Consider the following 20,454-nt stretch of genomic DNA (forward strand, 5'->3'; position numbering starts at 1 on the left):
CTAGTGATCTTTGCACTGCTGCTTCCATATCCTCAAACCGCTGTTCAATTGAATCTCGCAATCCAGACTCTCTGTTAACAGCACTTTCATTGGAAGATCTAAAATAATTTTTCAGTGAATATATTTAGTTCTGTAATGCTTGAACAGTCTGAGAGAGGCTTAATACTTCGGATTCAAGTCTTCCAAACACACTCCCAACAGGGATCAGAGCTGACTGTTCATCTTCATCACTCTCCTCTACTGGACTATCAATATACATCTCAATCAATAAAGAGCTAATTTCCACCACTGGAGCTGGATTTCTATAAGTGCCTCCAGGAGGAGGGATGAAGGGAAGGGACTCTGCACCACCCATATTGGTGGATAATGCACCTATCAAGAGCATTATCATGATTTAACTCTCTGAAACCTAACACTATGACACTCATCGTGTGAATGAAAATAATATTCAGAAATGTGTGATACAAATGAAATAATACACTTAAAATAATTTTTACAGATTCCATGTATGGGCCACAATATGTAACAAATTGGCTTCTGCTTATTGAGAAACACAACTGTTACTGAAAGGATCAGTATTCTGAAATAGTGAAATCAGTTCAATGGTTTGATATTAAACTCCAATTCACCAAAAGAGGCAGAAGTATAATTAAAGAATCAGATATATTTTTAGACAGAAATATTCAAACACAAGTCACAAATAAAGTCACTCCATAAACGTCTTATCTTGCAATATGTCCTTTTCATGTAATCCAAAAATAAATCCAAAAAAGAGAGGTTTGTTTGACTGGCAGCATGCCCAAAACAAACAGGTAATCCTCCAGTCTCATTTTATTTTTTGCTACCCCTAAAATGGCTGCCCCATTGTCCTTCTAAAGCCAATGGTTTCCTTATAAAGGTCCCAATAAATTAACTCACAATTTTGCGCTGCACATGCTGGTGCTACTACTACCAACAACACAAATAAACAGTTTAGAACGTTCTTGTCGGCACATCCAGTGTAGACAGCCACAAGCCGTTGCGGCGCATAGCATCAACGAATGCACCCATGTAGGCAGAGAGTAAGTCTATGGGACTTTTTTCAGTTTATTTATCACTGTTGCACGAAAACCAGTTCAATAAGTTACAAAATACATAGCACACTATTCCAGAACAGTCTGAATAGACTGTGCTGAGTTTGGTGGATGTGGATCATGGTTAGACATTTATCAAAAACCCTAAACAAATTTTGTATATAACAGTATGTTGGCTTTGTCAAGCCAAAATAATATTTATTCTAGACATGTCAAAGAACATTTTGCCCTGCAACACCAATTTTATACTAAACACATAAAACACAATTCAACATAATGAAATAAATAAAACACATATAAAACAGTAATATACATTGAAACACAAAAATACTGATAGACCAATAATACAACACTATTAAAATTACAACGCTATAAAATAATTTAGCACTAATATCAATCAACGCACCAAAACAATTACAAATTAACAGTAAAACACTATACGACACAATACAACAACTAGGGTTGCCACCTTGGCAAAAACTTGGTAAAATTCCTGGATGCAAGAAATACAACTACTCCTTGTTTGATTTTGAAATTACCACATACTGTACATAGCATAGTCTATAATTCAATCAAACAATCAATACACTCACAACATTTTTTGCTGTTTTCAAGATACACATTTCCATCTAATAAAAAATTCATCAAAATGAATTGGGTAACTTTTAACAAAATTGAATTAAACATAAAATATTTTTTTAAAGATTACTTAATTCAGTTTGATGGGATTTTGTTATAAAATTGAAATGTGTAAAAGAAAAAGTATTATAATGTGGCTTTTGAAGTAAATAATTATAAAATTATAATAAAAATATATATTATATAATGTCACTACATTCAAAACGTTGTGTTGAATGTAGTGACACAAGGGGTCTTTCTTGAGAGCCACGCGTACCTCTGAACTTGAGAAAAGGCCAATAAGAAATTGGCAGACAGAATTTGCATGTCCCGCCCCTGGACATACAGGTATAAAGGCAAGCAGGCGTGCATCTGTCAGTCAGATTTTTTCTTCGGAGCTGAGCGTTTGTGCAGCAGCAAGCTGAGTTTCACTACTCCACTCACCTCTGTCAGAGCATTGCTGTTGGATCTATGGCACGTTACCAGCGTCTTTTCTCCACGATCCTAGGCACTTCGACAGTGCTTCTGTAAAAGAGTGTTTACCTCTAAAAGAGAAGTATCTTTCCCCTCTAAAAGAGAGTATTTTCATTCACAAAAGAGCAATACACAGCATGCATTGAATGTCCTTATCAGGACGGGTCTTTTTAAAGATGTCTTTCCGCCTCTGTGTAGTTCCTGGAAGCGGCTGTTTTCTCTCCGCTCCTGGCGGTCATAAGCGCTGACTTGTGTGTCTGGGCAGCAATCACACGGAGGCAGCACTTATGAATGGTTTATGTCCTCATTGCGAGAACATAGCCATGGCAACGTTGCGATCGCGGCTGTCTCACTTCCGAGGGAAAGCCACTTCAGCCGCCACTGTGCTGCACCTTCTTCCTACGGGATTAAGACCGGCGTGGCCAGTGATGAATGCGATTTGGGGAGAGCAACGGGCTCGGTTTCGCCAGGTAAATCCCCACGAACCACCCACACTAACGGCACTAACGATGTCCAGGCTTCGCCAGTCGGAGATCACTAAAGATAATGTTAAAGAGGTGTCAAAACAATGTCAGACACTGCAATATGCTCTGGTCCCCTCCCTGCTCATTGTGGTGATGAGTTTTATAGTAGATTAGTGTCACTGAATGGCTGGATGTCTGAGTGGTGTCTAAAAAAAAAATTTATAGATAAAAATTTATAGACAATTGGAAGAGTTTTTGGGGTAGACCTGACATGCTAAAGAGAGACGGACTCCATCCCTCCAGGTAAGTTGCCGCTCTCCTCTCTAGTAATTTGGCTTATAGTCTTAGTAATTATAGCATTTGACTAACTGGGGCCCAGGTCAGGAAGCAGACAAACTGGTTAATCCGAACGTCTGCTAGCTGCCTTGAGACATCACACAGGTCACATAAACTAAAACACATAGAGACAGTACCTCCTAGATATCTCATAGAGACTGTGTCTGTTCCCCGAACTACCAAACACAATACCCTCACTAAATCATTTAGAATTGTTTTTATTAAGGTCAAACTTGAACAAAACAAACAAATTAAAAATACACATCATATAAAAATGGGGCTACTAAACATTAGATCTATTTCTACCAAAGCACTAATTGTTAATGAAATGATTACAGATCATAGATTGGATGCGCTCTGTTTGACTGAAACCTGGCTTAAACCGGATGAATATATTAATTTAAATTAATCTAATCCCCCAGGTTATTGTTATAAACATGAGCCACGTCTGAAGGGTTGAGGAGGAGGTGTTGCTACAATTTACAGTGAAGTTTTTGGTGTTACTCAGAGGACAGGATATAAATGTAAGTCTTTTGAACTAATAATGCTTCATGTGACACCATCAGATATAAATAAAAAATCTCTGTTGTCTTTTGTCCTTGCTACAATGTATAGATCACCCGGGCCTTATTCTGATTTCCTTGGTGAATTTGCTAATTTTTTTTTATCAGATATTGTAGTTAATGTAGATAGAGCTTTAATTGTTGGTGACTTCAACATTCACATAGATAATGAAAATGACACATTGGGATTAGCATTTATGGATATTCTCAACTCTCTTGAAGTCAGACAAAATGTAACAGGACCAACTCATTCCCATAATCATACGCCAGATTTAATTCTGTCATATGGAGTTGATGTTGATAATATAAAAATTCTGCAGCAGAGCGATGACATCTCAGATCATTACCTCGTCTCTTGTATGCTGCAATCAGCTAATGTTACTCAATCTACACCATGCTATTGTTCAGGTAGAACTATTCTTTCAACCACTAAAGATAGCTTCACTAATAATCTTCCAGATCTATCTCATACACTCAATAAACCCCAAAGCCCAGAAGAACTTGATGAAATAACAAAAAATATAAATGCAGTCTTCTCTAGCAATCTTGACATTGTCGCCCACTTCGATGAAAGAAAATTAAAGAAATAAGCCCTGCACCATGGTACAATGATCACACTCATGCTCTCAAGAGAGCAGCTCGGAAAATGAAGCGCAAGTGGAAAAATACAAAATTAGAAGTATTTCGTGGTGCATGGAAGGATAGTGTATGTAGCTACAGACAGGCACTAAAAGCTGCCAGGTCAGAATATTTTAGTAAACTCATAGAAAATTTCCACAACAATCCTAGATATTTATTCAGAACTGTGGCTAAATTGGTTAGGAGATAAGCCTCAACAGAACCAGATATTACATCGCAGCACAAGAGCAATGACTTCATTAATTTCTTTACAGATAAAATTTAAATAATCAGAAATAAAATTGGAATTATGCAATCATCTGTCATAGCACCTCAGAAAACAGCGTCTAATAATTTTCCTCACGTGCAACATCAATCCTTCTCTGTCATAGGTCATGAAGAGCTAACAAAATTATCGAAACGTCAAAAGCCACAACATGTTTGTTAGATCCTATACCAACTAAGCTCTTAAAAGAGGTATCTCCTGTAATCTCAGAAACTCTTCTTAATATTATTAATTCCTCACTATCCTTAGGACATGTTCCAAGAAACTTTAAAATGGCAGTTATCAAACCGCTTATTAAGAAGCCACAACTTGATCCTGGAAAACTGTCTAATTATAGACCGATTTCAAATCTCCCGTTTATGTCAAAAATACTAGAAAAGGTAGTATCCTCCCAAATATGTTCATTTCTACAGAGAAATAGTATATGAGAATACTTTCAGTCAGGATGTAGGCCTCATCACAGTACAGAGACTGCACTTATCAGAGTTACAAATTACTTGCTCTTATAATCTGATCGCGGCTGCATTTCTCTTCTAGTGCTTTTAGACCTTAGTGCTGCATTCGACACGATAGATCACAACATTCTCTTGAATAGGCTGGAGAATTATGTTGGAATTTGTGGAGTTGCATTAGCATGGTTTAGGTCATATTTAGCAGACCACTACCACTTTTTCTATGTAAATGAGGAATTGTCAAACCAAACAAAAGTAAAATATGGAGTGACACAGGGATCAGTTTAAGGGCCTCTGCTTTTCTCCTTGTATATGCATCCCATGGGAGATATTATCAGGAATCGTGGAATAAGTTTCAACTGCTATGATGATGATACACAACTTTATATTTCTTCAAAACCTAATGAGATTTCACAATTCTCCAAATTAGCAGAGTGTATCAATGAAATAAAAGATTGGATGGCCAGAAATTTCCTTCTAATCAATTCTAACAAAACAGAGGTTCTAATTATTGGACCAAAAAAACTCTAAAAATAAGCCACTAAAATATAATTTGACTCTGGATGGATGTACTGTTACATCATCTTCAACAGCGAAGAACTTAGGTGTTATATTTTATACCAATCTGTCCTTTGAAAATCAAATTACAAATGTTTGTAGAACAGCATTCTTCCACCTAAGAAATATTGCTAAATGAAGGCATATGCTCTCTGTTGCTGATGCCGAAAAACTAATTCATGCGTTCATGACCTCAAGACTAGATTATTGTAATGCATTACTGGGAGGATGTCCAGCAAGATCAATAAATAAACTTCAATTGGTTCAAAATGCAGCAGCCAGAGTGCTAATGAGAACCAAGAGATATGATCATATTAGCCCCATTTTATCATCGTTACATTGGCTACCTGTTAAATTCTGTATTAATTAAAAAATTCTGTTAAATACATACAAAGATTTGAATGGTCTAGCTCCGCAGTACTTAAGTGACCTTCTACCACGCTATATTCCATCACGTTCATTACGATCACAAAATTCTGGCATGTTAATAGTTCCTAGAATATCAAAATCCACAAAAGGAAGTAGATCCTTTTCATATTTGGCTCCTAAACTTTGGAATAGTCTACCTAACACTGTTCGGGACTCAGACACACTCACTCAGTTTAAGACTAAACTAAAGACTCATCTATTTAGCCAGGCATACACCTAATTTATCCTCCAACCCACAATTAGGCCGCTTTAGTTTAGTCTGCCGGAACCAGAAAACAGAAACATTGATCAGGATTTATAACTCTGCAATAAATTGAATGGCATCTATGCTTATATTATTTCATTTGTTTGTTTCCCGGTCACCAGAACCGGCTGGATCCAGCACCATTCCTGCTTCGTGTTGGACTCCACTGCTACATGTCGCTGAATGATGATGACTAAATGCAGCCGGTGCCAGCCAAACATCACTTCAGTCTATTATGATGGACTTCAGAGGATGAACTGATGCCAACTCCAACCTTAAGACATGAGATACTTCATATGCCATTGTCTGAACCTTGGATTTAGGATGGACCACACCGAACCTCACCAAATTACCGGCCAGGTTGAACATCGTTTCACATCACTGATCTCTGCCTGCATCACCTCAGTCTATTGATGGACTACACACTTGAAATGTAATGCATAGACTAACAGTTGCCAACAAAAGCCTTCATCAGCCAATTAACAAGGACAATTGCATCTATGTGAACTTCTGCAGTTAATCCAGGATGGACTTCAAAGACATTAGTCATTAATCTTACAGTTCAAACACAATCGATGTTTAAACACTGACACTTAACACTTACTTAGTTTAATAATTTTAAACCATGACTTTAACTATACATAAGTAATATTTCCATTATATTCATGACGTTAGTCAGAGGGGAACTGGCCCCCACAGTGAGTCTGGTTTAGGGTTAGGGTGGGGTTAGTCAGAGGGGAACTGGCCCCCACAGTGAGTCTGGTTTAGGGTTAGGGTGGGGTTAGTCAGAGGGGAACTGGCCCCCACAGTGAGTCTGGTTTAGGGTTAGGGTGGGGTTAGTCAGAGGGAACTGGCCCCCACAGTGAGTCTGGTTTAGGGTTAGGGTGGGGTTAGTCAGAGGGAACTGGCCCCCACAGTAAGTCTGGTTTCTCCCAAGGTTATTTTTCTCCATTAATCCACATCTTATGGAGTTTTGTGTTCCTTGCCACAGTCGCCTACAGCTTGCTCACTGGGGTTATTAATACAATTATTATTTAATTACTTATTTTTAAACACGATAAACAATCATATTTTATCTAATTACACAATGATGATTCATCGACATTATAGACATTACAGTTTTATCTTCAGTTAATGCCTGATCTTCTGTAAAGCTGCTTTGAAAAGATGTGTGTTGTGAAAGGCGCTATACAAATAAATTTGACTTGACTTGACTACACCAACACAACACTGTACAACACGTAAACAATGCTACAATATAATACATCAATACAACATATTCAACACAACCCAAGAAAACAACACAGTAAAACAACAGTACAACACTACACACCAATACAACACAACACACTAATACAATAAAACACCTTTAAATCACAATACAACAACTATTCAGCACAACACAACAATACAATGCAATACAGCAACAACATTACACATTGAAGACATTTACATTTACGCATTTGGCAGACGCTTTTATCCAAAGTGACTTACAGAGCCCTTATTACAGGGACAATCCCCCCGGAGCAACCTGGAGTTAAGTGCCTTACTCAAGGACACAATGGTGGTACACCACCACCACTCCTGAAGACAATACAAAACAATACATCAACAACTTGATAATACACTAATACAACACTACAATACTACTCTAACACAATTAAGTGCTACACAATACACCAACACAACACTAAATAACACTTACAAAACAACAGTAAAACACTATACAACACAACACCTACCTGACAACATTACAACACAATGCAATACCTAGACAACACAATGTGCAAGATGGTCAAGAATAAACTAATAAATCATTGTGATTTCTCTTAAAAAGAACTAAACTGCTCATCTCGTCATAGTGGTTCAATAGATTTTAATATTTTGACAGTTTTGACACCGATGTGGTCTATTTTCATGATCTCATAAAAAGCCTCACAACTGACTATTCAACCTGCAGTATTAGTGTGAATTTAAGCATAGACACTTCATAAATGATCTCAGCTCCAAGTTAAAGACTTCAAAACCCAATATAAATAACTTCTGCTCATTTTAAGAGGACATGCATATATTAGCATCAATTACACACTCCAATCTTTACATGTCAAAGTCTTCCTGACTTTCAGAAAGTTAACGTGTCTTTCCTCACAGTAAACTCATGTTAAACTCTATGTATCTGCTTTTGGCTGCATTAACCCTTTAAGCTCTGAAGAATGTTTTAAAGATTTCCTGTTTCAGTGGCATACTCAAAACGAAAGGCTTATAACTCAACAAAAAACAAGGAGGGTGAAGTGTTTGGTATTATTGTAAAGAAAACTTTTTTACTTTTTAATTATATAGATTATGATTCAGTCTGAAACTCTCAGCCTAAGAAACTGTTGAAATAACAAATTTGCCAAAAATTAACTTTGTTTTTTCATATTTTTCTCATTTGACATTATATATTTCTGGGTGTAAATAAGGTGGCGCCGAAAACCTGTATCTGTGAAAAATATTGTGTTGATCCGACAAAGCAATCAAAAGTTATAACATTTCGAAAATAAATTATCATAGTGTCCAAAAAGGTTTCACACAATGAGTTTCATTCTGTGTCATTTGAGTCATCATTGAGTCTGTGTCATGTATTTGGCGCCATCTCCTTGTGGTCATATGTAACATTGTGTTTCATGTGGATTATCTAATGATCTATACATCTGATTATCTTGTGTGTGGACTCGTTTGAAAGATAATCTCCTCCTCTAAATAATGATATGTGACATTTTAAGTTCTGTTTAGATGTTGAGAAATTATAAGCAGCAAAACGGAATATAAGCAACACCAACATAATTGTCAAAGACATATATTTAGCTCTTACTCACTATATTTTTGTCTCAGAGTAAAACAAATAGTCTGGTTGTATTTTACTCTTTGAGATCTTTCCAACAACATATGACACATGACTATTTGATGAGTATGATATTTTTGCAGATTTTTTTTAATAAATGATCGTAACGGAAAAACTTCTGATTTGTCAGCAGATTTCAAAGCATTTGTTCAGTTTTGTTAATAATGTCTACATGCATTGGATAGAAGAGCTTCCAAGCTTTCAAATGACAATATTTTGTGTTGGTCAAGACTGCAGTTGTCAATTGAGTTTAAGACATTTAGAGCAGAAGATGCATTCATTTTTGTTTTTGTCTTACCACTCATGAAAAGTTCATCATCTGCGCTGTTTCCGGCAAGAGGGACTGAAAGAATAAAACTCCTCAGAATTTCCCTGAAAGACAAACAAAATAACAGAAGTTGGTCACATTTTAGAACTAAAACTGTTCATTTGAATTGTTAAAGGGGTCATGACATGAGAAACCAAATTTGCCTTGATCTTTTGGTATATAAGAGGTCTTTGTATCATTAAAACGTCCTGCAAGTTTAATATTTTAAGACGTCCTCCCCATTCTAAACGAATCATTTATTTAATCAAGCTCAAAATACAGCTCGTTCTGGATTCATGGTTAGAAGTGACGTGTCGGTTAGAAGTGACGTAACAGCGTTTGCATATGACCGCCTCCAGCACAAGATAACTACGCTTTAAGCGCAAGACAACTACGCTCATTTCAGTATGCGCCGTCGCCTCACAAGTGTTCAGTCGATGGACAGCGAGCTCTGACAGAGACTACTTGTGCACAGGAAAATTACGATGCCACACAGATGTGCTGTTCCTGGCTGTGGTCAAACAAAACCTCTGAATAAGCTGCCGAAAGATCCAGGCGTCAGGGAAAAATGGATGCAGTTTATTTTTTGCGGACGACCCAGTCACGGCAGTGTTAACTTAAGCGTTTGTTCTGTACATTTTAAGGATGACTGTTTTGAGAACAAATCTCAATATGATGCTGGCTTTGCCAGAAAACTGTTGCTCAAAGATAAGTCCGTGCCGACTATTCTGGGAACAACGACGGCGCAAACTGTAAGTAATCTATTTTAAACTTTAAACTACTTTTTAAAGCGCAATTTCATTCATTATGAATAATCACAGTGTTTTTACTTAGTTTACTTGCATATTGTTCTGGCTGGAGGCGTCAATAATTGATACATAGGCACTGGCGTTAGCCAATCATAACAGTGAGCGTTAACACTGAAGTCTTAAATGGAAAACGCCCCCAAAACAGACTGTTTGAATCAGAGGATGAGAAACAGAGTGGGAAAAGGTCATAAATCACTAGATTTTAAAAGTTTTTCTTAAAAAAAAATATATTAATACTATAATTGCACCTAAGGGAACATAATAATACAATAAAAAAAACCATGTCATGACCCCTTTAAGGTTGAATGTGGATTTTAAGTGACTCTGCTCTTCCTAAGCATATAGTTAAAGACACTCAACAGATCTCAAACAAGAATGATATTGTTAATGCTTTCAATGACCATTTCATTAAGGCAGGGGACATATTTGAACAATCATACCCTGAAGAAGTCTCACAAAGACATTTTTCCTCACTTATCCAACATAACTCATCTGCTTCTCTTGTCAGTGAGAGAATCAACTTTAAACCCATTCCCTCTTCTGCAGTGCTTTAGGCTCTTAAGGAAATTGACACTAGGAAATCAGCCGGTCCCGATGGCCTAGACACAGCTTTACACTATCAGCGCACATTATAGTGGAACCTATTACATACATTTTTAATTTGTCCCTGTCTTCAAATGAATTACCAGATGTTTGGAAATCAGCCCATGTGCTGCCCCTGTTGAAAGGGAAGGGGGACTCCTCCATTCTCGATAATTACCGCCCAATTTCTAAACTGTCTGTACTTGCAAAGGTCCTAGAGTCTTTAGTAAACACCCAACTTAAGGGCTTTTTGCAAAATTATAACATACTTTGCCCGGCACAATCAGGCTTTAGGGCCAAGCATAGCACCATTACTGCAGCTACTAAAGTGCTTGATGACATCATCTGTGACCTTGACAATAAGATGAGCTGTGCTGCCCTGTTCATCGACTTGTCAAAGGCTTTTGATACAGTTGATCACTGCATTCTGCTTAAGAGGCTCCGGGACATTGGCTTGGGCACTAAGGTAGTTGATTGGTTTAGAAACTATCTTGCCAATAGAACTCAAACTGTAGTTATCGATGGGCATAGTTCTGCCTACCCACTGGGGGTCCGGCGAGGTGTCCCTCAAGGGTCTATCCTTGGTCCGGTCCTATTTACCATTTACATAAACACCATTGCCTCTGTAGCAGATAATGGCAAAATACACCTCTATGCAGACGACACAGTACTATATTGTTCCTCCCCTACCCTAGCTCAAGCTTATCATTCATTACAGCGATCTTTTAATTTATTACAGGCCATCTTCATTGATCTTAGATTGGTTTTACACGCTGGTAAAACTAAGGTGATGCAGTTCACAAAGTCTCGTACAGTACCCGCATCAACTGCCCTAGCCATTTCCACACTGGATGGGAAGTGTGTTGAAAATGTTTCATCTTATAAATATCTTGGTCTGTGGATTGATGAAAAGCTAACTTTTAAAGTTCATATTGATAAATTAGTGAGAAAGCTGAGAGTAAAGCTTGGTTTTTATTTTAGAAATAAATCCTGTTTTACTCTCCAAGCTAGGAGGAATTTGATCAGTGCCACTTTCTTATAGTCTTGCACTATGGGGATGTAATTTATATGCATGCTGGCTCTACCACGCTGCATACACTCGACACAGTCTACCATGGTGCATTACGGTTTATTACTAATGCCAAGTCAAGCACTCATTGCTGTAGTCTTTATGAGGCGACTGGTTTTATCTCCTTAGGTCTCCGTAGATTGTTTCACTGGCATATTTTTATTTATAAAGTCATTAATGGTAATTTACCCAGTTATCTTACTAGTTTGTTGACCTGGAATCATTCCATTTACAATCTCCGCTCCGTTAACATTCTGGCTCTAAATATCCCACGTATAACAACTGAATTTGGTAAGACTGCTTTTAGTTATGCTGTCCTTGGTGTTGGAATTTGATCCAAAAAGTATTGAAGCTTTCTGTTTTTATCCCACTTGAACATTTTAAACAGTTACTTAAATGTTCCAAATTTGAACATTGCACATGTTTTCAATGACCCCTTTAGGTCATTCTTAAATTGTTTTACATGTACTGTAAATCGGTTTTGTTTGTTGTGTTTGTTACTGTGATTCTGTGAAATTTGTATAATTCTTGCCCCAGTGCTCCCTTGTAAAAGAGATTTGAATATCTCAATGGGACATCACCTGGTAAAATAAAAAAAAAATAAAAAAAATAAAAAAATAAAATAAGTGGGACAGTGGCAGTGATATAGCCAAGGGTGTGCAAATGCCAACTAGTGTTGAGTGAAATCCGATTACAAAGTAATTACTTACTGTAATGTAAATACCCTTTGGTTAAAAATGTAGTGTAACCTGTAAAATTTTAAATTGTTGTAATCAGTTACTGACTTTCAATTAAAGTGATTACTTTTAAGTTTATGGGTTTCACATCTTTCTAAAATAGTATTATGAATAATACATGTAAAATATGAGTTCATATGTTCATATGTACATCTGTTTGTGTTTCTGTGACAGCTGAAGAGTTTGCAACAAAGAACATAAAATAGACATTATTTTGATTTTGTTGACCCGAAAAACAAACACTTTTCTTTGAAAAGTGTTTTAGAAAGTAACTTAAAAAGTGGTTAGTAATGTGATTACATTTTTATGATTTTCTTTTAGTAATTAGAAGTAATTAGTTATTTGTAGTGGATTGCATATTTTGAGTTACTCAATACTGCTGTCAACCCTGTTACCATTTCTAAGACCATAATTATGCAGCAAAATATATAAATATTTATTAATTAAATTAAGAACGCACAATACATTTTATTAACTCTTGTTTAAGTAATTTTTTGTGTGATTGAAAATTTTAAATCTTCCAAAAATGTACTTTCAGAATCAGTGTATTAAACCCAAAAAGCCCTAATTTTCATAAACCGATCGTCCACACACTGTCAGATTTGAGAAATACGTCTAAGAGGACAAGCAGATATGTAACATAATTAAAAGAACATCCTTTCTACAGAGTCAGTTTACTGTTTTCATCTCATGCGAGTCTCCAGAGCTTAGCGTTTTATTTAGCATCACAGCTAATTATGCAAACATATCTGTGCACTCTGCACATCAAAGTTTCTCTTCTGTGTTTATTCACAGATCTAGACACTCCTTTCATTAGCACGGCCAAAAAAGACTTTAGCACCGCCCCGTTAGAAAACATATTAATTAGTGTGCATAATTAGTTCAGTGATTTAGTGCAAAACAGTTTTGCTAATGGACTGCTGTCAAAAGTGTATTCCACCTCAGATATCTGACAACCTGAAACACAACATGGGGACTCAAACTCACAAATGAGTGAAAATACATGTTTCGTTTGAGGCAGGACAGAGATTTCATAATGTCCTGGTCAAGCAAAGATGCATAAAGTGCATTTTACATAGTATGTGATAAGCAGGAAGCTGTGTTTACAATCGTCCCACCTTTCTTGTGTACTGGAGTTTTCCTTACACTACAATCCAGTATATAGATTGTTCCATATGTATTGTTTACATGCATGATTTGTACAATTTACAAGTACTTTAATTGATTGGTTGAACACGTGCTAAAATGGTACAGTCTCTTTAAGAACCGCAGCAGTTCAGTGAGCGTCTCACAGAAGTGTTTTTGTTGAGCACATATTAACAAGAGTGGAGTCGAATGGCTTCTTGATTACATCTGTAATATGTGTGATTAGAATGAATTGTTCTTATTTTAGATTTTTCGATCAACAACTGACCGTTAAAACCAGAAAGGCATTATTTTAAGACAAATGGATAGTGTGGATCTTGTCTTTGGACACATTACACTGAACGTGTCAAACCAAACTTTTACTCTTAACATGCCGTGAATCTTCTCCACTATTCTCACTGCTGAGTGACATCTCAACATTTAATCACAGATGTTTTTTAGTGTCATTGTCGGTGGTTCACAGCAATGTGGACCAGACTTCATAAAGATAGTTAAAGAACTAGTTTATTTCAGCACAAATGGAGCACTGCAGTATTCATGGCTGGTTGATGTGTTCTTCAGATGTTTGTGCTGAGCGGAAACACTTGGATTGTGGATCCTTTCTGTTTTGGCGTGCTTCACTTTTGTGTGCTAATTTTGGCCCTGCCACTAATTAACAGCTTTGTGCTGAAGAGTTTGAGCAAGAGATGCGGCTGCACACACTGTTTCCTGCTGTGACACACACACACACACACACACACACACACACACACACACACACACACTAGCGCGCAGGTTTGACACCATTCTGTCAGAGCGCTGTGGGAGCGCTGCTCACTGTTTCACAAACTAACCCTTCTCTCTCTCCAAATCAGCTCAAAATTTGTCTGTCTCTCTCTCTGTACCTGTCTATCTCTCAGCAGCTGTCAATCTTTCTGCCTGTCTGTCTCTCTGCGTCTCTCTGTACTTGTCTATATATATGCCCGTCTATCTCTCCGTACCTGTCTATATATATGCCTTTCTGTCTCTCTGTACCTGCCTATTTCTCTGCATCTGTCGATCTTTCTCTTTCTCTCTTCAGAAACAGCTGTTTAAATGTTGTACGGCCGTCTGGACCTGTGATCATTTCTGACGGTTTAAAAACACTGTTAATTACAGAGTTCTGTATTAATTCAGACATCATCAGTGTGTTAGTATTCACATGAGACACGTCACACATTTAAACTTTACTCAGATGTCTGAGTAACTGAACTACACTGAAGCAGGTGTCATTTACGTGTGTGTGTATGTGTGTGTGTTGAGCTCATGGCTGAGTCTATATTTAGTGTCTGTCTGTCTATCTGTCTGTCTGTCTATCTATCTATATATCTATCTATCTATCTATCTATCTATCTATCTATCTATCTATCTATATATCTATCTATCTATCTATCTATCTATCTATCTATCTATCTATCTATTTATCTATCTAGTGATAGATTGCGTAAAATCTGTAGAAGGGCATTTTTAGGTCATGCAAATGTATTATAGCTTGACTCTCTCTCTCTCTCTCTCTCTCTCTCTCTCTCTCTCTCTCTCTCTCACACACACACACACACACACACACACACACACACACACACCCACACATCATTGTAAGTGAGTTAATTTAGTGATCTCTGTCTGTGTTTAAGTGGGGCAGACAGCAGGGGAGAAGAAAAGAGCAATAGTCATAAATCTACCAGCGAAAGACAGACAGAGAGAGAGAGCAGCAGGAAATATGGCCAAAAATGGCAATAATGGTCTATATTAAAAAAGAAGGAAAAAAATACATAAAGTATGAAAGAAGAGTGATTGACTCACAGATGAAACTCTCTGTAGTGTGCGAGAGATGACTGCAGATCACAGACTCACTACTAGTGGGTGCTGTTACACCAGTAATAACACATAACCAGAGATTCAGACCACATACACACACATACACACACACACTCACACTGTAAGTATTATAGAGACAGATGAACAGATGGGCAAACAGACAGACAGACAGACAGAGACAGACAGAGACAGACAGACAGACAGACAGACAGACAGACAGATAGATAGATAGATAGATAGATAGATAGATAGATAGATAGATAGATAGATAGATAGATAGATAGATAGATAGATAGATAGATGCACAAGTCTGTAATATATCTTTCCATTTGGCCTTCACCAGCTCAGCTCAGTGTGTGTGTGTGTGTCTATACTGTGTGTGAATATTGTTTATGTTCATATTAAGCTTCTATTTTAAGACTGTAATATATTCAACATTTCTGGAGCTTCTGCAGAATTTCACTCAAACACACTGATAACTAAACAACCATACAGACGCAACTTATTATTTAGTTATTTTTTCATTTATTTAATGTGTCTGTCAAACATAACAAGCTGCTGTAATATTGCCAAAGGTTTCACTGTGTTAAAGGAGGGGACATATTAACCGACTAGTAATTCCAGTGTCAACTAGCAGCATAAGAACAGTCTCACACAACTGTAACTACAACACACTGCACAACACGACACTGTACAACACCTATACAACACTACAATATGATAAATCAATACAACATATTCAACACAACCCAAGAAAACAACACAGTACAACAACAGTACAACACTACACACCAATACAACACAACACCTATGACAACATTACAACACACTACACCAACACGACACTGTACAACACAATACCACACCTACACAACACTACAATATAGTAAATCAATACAACATTTTCAACACAACATAAGAAAACAACAGTACAACACTACACACAATACAACATAACACCTATGACAACACAATATAACACAACACCTATGAAAAATAAATCAAATAAAAATAAAAACGGAAGGAAAAGTAAACTGAAATTATAAATGAAACAAATTAAAACTAAATAGAATCATGGAGAAAATGATACCCTACCCAGATATGTCAGGGCCCTAGGCGGTCGCCTATATTGCCTATAGAACGGGCTGGCCCTGTGTGTTCTCTATCAAAAACGACACTTTAATGCTGTGCTTGATTTAGCGCTTTGGGAAAGTCTTTTCGGAGTGACCAGCTGTGAATATATCGATGAAATTAACTGGAATTTATAGCCTCTGCTGGTGACATCATCAGGATGCGCCGGTTCCAGGGGCTATAAATAGATGCGCCACATGTGCATCATCAGGTCTTTTGTCTTCAGACCATTCTTTGTGTGTTGTGCTTCTCAAGCCTGTCAAACTTTCTACTTTCCTCTGATAGAAGTTAGATTTGTTAGGCAGTGTGCAGAAAACCTTTTTTTTCCTAAATATGAGCAATAAGCAAGGCAAACGGTGTGTGTTTCCATGTTTACGCCATATGGCTGAAGCGGACACACACCAGGTTTGTTTTGTGTGTTTAGGGGAAGAGTATGCTGCTCTTGCGGGAGGGTGCGAGCATTGCGAGCTGTTTACAGTGAAAATGCTTCACACTCGTCTAGATAACTTCTGAGAGCCAGCGACCCCCCTTCCATCGTGGGGCTCTCGTATGGCTCTGGCTGAGGAGCGAGAGACGGGTCCGTCCCTATCGCTCGCTCTCTCTCCAGATCAAACCGGTCCTTCAGTTCATGAGGGGTACGTTGAATCTCTTCAGTCCGCGGACTTTGAGCTACCTACCTCTGAGCGTTCCTCACATGATAGTAAAGCGGTTGAGGAATTACTCGAGGTAGTTACTCGTGCTGTGGCCAGATTACAGTTAGACTGGCCACACGAACAAGAGACCCTCAAACGCTCTAAATTAGAGGACAGATTTCTGCCTGGTGGCCAGGGGAAGGGAACGCAAAATCAGTCCCTTCCCTTCTTTGATGACCTCCATGATGAGCCTTCTCATTCATGGGGGAAACCTTAAAGTTCCCATATCTTTGTGCCTTCGACGTCAACATATTCGACCATCGTGGGTGCTGAGGCACAGGGGGTATTCGATGATGGTAGAAGAGACACTCGAGGGTTATCTCTCGCCTGGCTCGGCATTAAAAAGACCTACTCTCCCCACAAAGCCGTGCAGGACCACCTCTACGCTTGTGGAGAAAGCTTATCAGGCATACACACCATGGCAGTGTTACAGGCATACAAGGCTGATCTGTTAAAGGACCTGAGTGCGGGCAGTACGATCGATAAAGAGGCTTTTTCAGAGCTTCGTCGAGCCACGGATCTGTCTTTCCGTGCGACCAAACAGACGGCTCGCGCCATTGGCCGGTCAATGGTTGCTTTGGTTAGCACGGAGAACCTTTCGGGCATCAGAGATAAGGACAAAGTGTTCCTTCTTGATGCCCCGGTTTCACCTTCTGGCCTGTTTGGTGACTTGATGAAAACAGTCATCACCAGGTTTCAGGAGGTGAAGAGCCACACCCAGCCTCGCCCCGGTCCTTCTAGAAGGGAGGCTCAGAAACAAAGTGTGGCGGATCGCGCTCCCCCCTCGTAAGGGCTGGGGACCGGTTTTTCACCCTTAGCAGCCTCCAAAGCAAGACCTCAGGACCATTATCTCCAGAAAGAGAAATTCCTGATGGTCTTGCGCCCAGTCTTGTGGTGGTAGCCCCCTATTGACATGTCGTGTGAAACATTCATCTGCTCCTTCCCGATACCCCTACGAAACCTCTCCATTCCCGCTGCCTCTGGTGTTTCGGGAGTTAGCGGTTTCAAGTGAAATGTTGGGTGTTCCATTTCTTCCTGCCGTAGTCCAGGACACGGACCACTCGACATTTCCTCAACAGGAAGTTTCAAAAATGATACCCATCTCAGAGAACCTGGCAGCGTGGAAGCTACTGCCGGGTGTTTCTATGTGGGTCCTAAGGACAGTAGAAAAAGGCTACAGAATTACATTTCTTCACCGTCCTCCGCATTTCAACGGCATTGTTCCCACTTCCATGAAACCGGAACAATCTCTTGTTCAAAGGGGCCACAGAACATGTTCTGCTTCCAGAGAGAGTGTCAGGTTACTACAGCAGATACTTCCTGGTTCCCAAGAGGGATGGGGGATTGCTTCCGATTTTAGACCTTCGAGGCATGAACCACTCGGTCAGGCGCTCAAGTTCAAGATGCTAACCATCAAGACGGTCGTGTCTCAAATCCAACATCATGATTGGTTGGTCACGATCGATCTCATTGACGCATATATTCATATAGAAATTCTGCCACAACACAGGAAGTTCCTAAGGTTCGCTTTCGAGGGCAAAGCTTTCCAATATCGAGTTCTTCCAGTCGGCCTAGCCTTATCACCCCGCACATCCACAAAGTGCATGGATGCAGCACTGGTTCCTCTGCGACTCCAGGGCATCCGCATTCTGAATTATATAGACGACTGCCTGATACTAGCACAGTCACAAGAACTGACATTACAACACAGAAATATCAACATTAGCTCATATGGTTTCTGTGGGTTTGAGACTCAACAACAAGAAAAGGGTTCTCTATCCGGCTCGAATCAAGACATTCAGAACACCCTGAGCAAAGTCAGGCTAGGTTGCACTGTTCTTCAGTATCAACAAATACTAGGTCTCATAGCATCTGCGTCCTTGGTGATCCCTTTTGGCCTTCTGTACATGAGACCGTTTCAGTTGTGGCTCAAAGCCAAGGGATTTCATCCAATGGCCAGTCCCCTAAGGCAGATAAGGGTTACGCACTGCAGGCTACGTACCCTCTCTATGTGGTTCAGACCCCAGTTCCTCACCTTGGGTCCCACTCTAGGTGCATCTTGCCATCGCAGATTGTTAACAACTGACGCCTCCCTGTCGGGCTGGGGAGCGGTCTTAAGTGATCGTCCAGCTCAAAGGGAATGGGAGGGTCATCGCTCGATTGTCTCGAGTTGATGGCTATATTTCTGGCCCTGAAATATTTCCTCCAGCATTTGAGAGGCTGCCATATCCTGGTGCGAGTGGACAACAGAGCTGCAGTCTCTTACATAAACCAGGAGGTCTACAGTCATGCCAGCTAAACAGACTGGTATGGTAGATTCTCCTTTGGGCCCAGGGCAATCTCCTGTCAATCAGAGCAGTTTATATCCCTGGATGCCTTAATGTGGGAGCAGATTTACTGACCAGACAGAAAATACAGACAGGGAGTGGAAACAATGTGTTGTACAATAAAACATACAGTATAATACCATCAGCACAAATTCACACACAATACAAAAACAGAGCAAATACAGTGATGCATCAAATCATAAATTGAAGGCTAAATCAATTAAAATATTTTTTAGTTTAGATTTAAAAATAATGTCCCCTCTACTTCTCCCTGAGTCACCCAGCCCCCCTGGGTCTGGACACGGTGGCACATACATGGCCCAAAATGCACCTGTATGCGTTTTCTCCGGTTTCTCTGCTCTCGGGAGTTCTGGCCAGAGTTCGCCAGCAAGAGTCTTGCCTCTTACTGATAGCGCTGCATTGGCCGAACAGGGTATGGTTTTCAAAGATAATATCTCTCCTCGACGGCTTGCCTTGGGCGATTCCGGACAGGAGGGACCTTCTGTCTCAGGTGCAGGGGACAGTATTTAATCCCCGGCCTGAGTTGTGGAACCTTCATATTTGGCCCCTGAAGGGTACTGTAACATATTCAATGGAAAGGAGGAGGCGAGAACCGGCTTGACGATATAAATAATATTTTAATTAACAACTTAAACAAAAGACAAACACACACATATGACGGACATGTCCATAAACGATCTCTCTCTCCCGCATGATCCTCTGCAGTCAACCTTTATCCCTTTCGAAGGCTTGATTAGCCTAATACGGGACCGGGTGTGTAGGATCACAACCCGGCCCCACCCTCCGCCCTGCCACAGG

The sequence above is a fragment of the Xyrauchen texanus genome, chromosome 2 (genome assembly GCF_025860055.1).
Source record: "Xyrauchen texanus isolate HMW12.3.18 chromosome 2, RBS_HiC_50CHRs, whole genome shotgun sequence".
Classification (NCBI taxonomy): Eukaryota; Metazoa; Chordata; class Actinopteri; order Cypriniformes; family Catostomidae; genus Xyrauchen; species Xyrauchen texanus.